At 37.2% G+C, this 3,102-nt stretch overlaps 1 pseudogene; it reads left to right on the top strand.

Moving 5' to 3' along the window:
* The first annotated feature begins 312 nt into the window (after positions 1 to 312).
* Positions 313 to 3,102, top strand: part of LOC108768525 (cytochrome P450 9e2-like) — a 4,850-nt pseudogene continuing 2,060 nt past the window's right edge.

Raw genomic sequence — 3,102 nt, 5'->3', positions numbered from 1 at the left:
TATATATATATATATATATATACATACATAATTAGTAGTAGAAGCTTGCTCGTAGTGCGTACACTTCATCGCTAGTCAATTTAAACTTTAAAACAATTTAAACTATCGTGATGTGTGTGTGTGTGTGTGTGTGTGGAGCCTTCTACTTTACTTCTCACTGTTTTAACAGCGAGCATCTGCTTATATTATTTTATTTTAAGTAAGGTATCTGTTAAATTATCTTATTTTGAGCAACTAAAAATTCCTCATTTGCGATCGATTCCATTATTGGGTAACATGGCTCCTTTTGCTTTTCGACGTATATCCTATATAAAACTCTTACGAAAAATGTACAATCTCTTTCCGGATGCAAAATTCTTCTGCCTCTACGATTTTATAAAGCTAGTCATCGTTATTCGTGATCCAGATCTAATTTTTATGATTGCCATTAAATAATTCGATAATTTCTGCGATCATTCCGGCTTCACCAACACTCGATCAGATAGCAAATAAAAATTTATTTGACCTGCTTGGAGATGACTGGCACGAAATGCGGAAGCTTCTTAGCCCCAGCTTCACATCTAACAAGATAAAGATTATGTTTGGACTTATTATGTGCCGAAAACTTAGTTACATAATTTTATGACAACGCAATCCGGAGAAGTTGCCAAAATGTATGATATGAAAGACTTATTTTCCAAATACACCTACGATACAGTGGCCAGGTGTGCCTTCGGTATTGACGTGGATTCTTTTAAGCATCCGAACAATGAGTTTTTTTTACTTGGCAAAGAATCATTCCATTTTGATGGCTGATTGATCTTCAAGTGTTTAATGCAAAAAAACTTCCCGCGACTTGCGAAACCCTTTAAACTGAGAATGTCTGGGCCAAAAGTAGAGAATTTTTTCAAAGATATTTTTGCCACTACAGTGAAGACCAGAGATGAGCAGGGAATTATTCGCCCGGACGTAATTCAATTGATGATGGAGACAAGGAATAATGATAATGGACGTGAGTATGATATTAACGAAATGACAGCCCAAGCGTTTGTTTTCTTTCTCGTCAGGTATAATGCCATATCAACAGCTGTGTTGTTTCATGACACACGAAATCGATGTTAATTCGGATATTCAGAGAAAATTAAGAGAGAAAATCGACGATGTTCTTAGGCAGACCAACGGTAAACCTATCTGCGAGGCTATCAATTGCATGAAGTATTTGAACGCCGTAATAAATGAAGTTCTCAGACTGTATCCAATAGGACCTTTTCTTAACAGAAAATGTATTAAGGAAGCCAAATTACCACCAGCGACTCCAGATGGCGAATCGATTACAGTAAAACTTGGTGATAGTGTATGGTTTCCGAATTATTGTCTGCATCGCGATCCAAAGTAGGGGAGACCGGGGACAAAAATAACATTTTGACTTTATTGTATGCCTTTTATCCAATTCTTGTTGTTTTAATATTGAACTACGTTTGACCTAAATTGTTAATTTTCAAAGTTATAAACAAGTATGTATATGAAAACGGTTGACTACAATAGATTAATATAGATCACTAATTATAGAAGTATAATTAAAATTATTAAAAATAGACCTTCGTTGTTCAAGCCTGATTTCAATTAAATATGTAGTCGATGGAAGGTACGTAGATCCTGGATTTACGCCAAACATTTAAATATCGCTGAGTATCCAACAATGATATACAGGGTGCGATAACCGTCCCAACCCCTGGGACGATTGTAACAGTAGAGAGGGACAATTGTACCATACTATTTATAGATAAAATAATGGTTATTTTATTGGTTTTATTAATAAAAATACTTAATAAAGAAAGGCTCAAATAATTCAAATAAATTAAAATAAATCAGAAGAGTTACGAGCCAAAACAAAACAAATTTCAATGTACATATGATACAGTTGACATTAAGTAAAATAAAAGTAAAAACAAAATAAAAATATGTCTACATCAAACTAAAAATATATCTACATCAACTAACGTTTCGACCACCTTAATTTTCAAACAACAAGAATTGGATAAAAGGCATACAACTACGAACGCAGGATATTCGTCGCGAATAAATATATATTTAATAATTAAAATTACATATAGATTTCTAAACATATGTTTTATTGCTACAATGAAAAGGTTTACAAAATTTGTTTACCTCCATTGTTTGTAAGGCCATAAAGAACATATTCACTCAATATATCTCCCGCTTGCTTGAATGACCGCCTCCATTCTCGGTCTGAAGCGTGCGCAGGCACACTTTAATGTGTCACCGTGTCACGGTCCATATCGGTGAATGCCGCTTCAACAGCGGCTCTCAATGATGCGACGTTTGGATGTCTGGACTTGTTCGTGACCCTTTCAACCACGCCCCATACGTAGAAGTCCAAAGGATTCAAATCTGGGCTGTTGGGAGGCCAGAATTCTTTCGACCAAAACATGTCGACGTTGTCCGACAACCAATTTTGCACCAAATGACTTGTGTGAGCGGGCGCACCGTCCTGCTGGAAAACATATGGCTTTCCAGACGACACAGTTTCCATCCACGCTTCACTACATTTGTCAGAACACGCAAATAAACTTCTTTTGTGACATTTTCTGCCCTGGATCTTCAAAAATCAGCTCCTGAGCCCGTTGAATGATGTCGGGCGTCCTGACAACGCGCTCCTTCGAGTGGAATTTCCTCGCCGGTGTTGCAGACCTTCGTTGGACTTCTTCGACTCATGGTACTTTGCGAAGACACAGTCGATCTCAGATACCCAAAGAACCGAATGATTTCTGTCGCCGAGCGCCCGGCGCGAATACTTTCGATAATCGCGGCTCTTCGGTTATACTCCGCACTTGGTTTCAACAATGCGACTGTTTCGAGGTTATGATGGTTTAGTACATGCGTCAAGCTATTTGATAGAGACCCTTTACTAGAGACTGATCATTTCGGGACTTTTGCTGATTGGTGCACGTGACTTCAGCACACTAATGGCGGCGTCAATAAGGAACGCTGTTTAGCCGAGCACGAAAAGCAACTGATTTCTGCCTAAAAAGGTATAAGCAAAAGTAATAATGTTTTTTTATAGACTTTGACATCTTGAATATATTAATGTTATTAAAAAAT

The sequence above is a fragment of the Trachymyrmex cornetzi genome, unplaced genomic scaffold (assembly GCF_001594075.2).
Source record: "Trachymyrmex cornetzi isolate Tcor2-1 unplaced genomic scaffold, Tcor1.1 scaffold803, whole genome shotgun sequence".
Classification (NCBI taxonomy): domain Eukaryota; kingdom Metazoa; phylum Arthropoda; class Insecta; order Hymenoptera; family Formicidae; genus Trachymyrmex; species Trachymyrmex cornetzi.
Note: the sequence above shows the minus strand (reverse complement) of the source record. Positions and strands in the feature narration are given on the sequence as shown.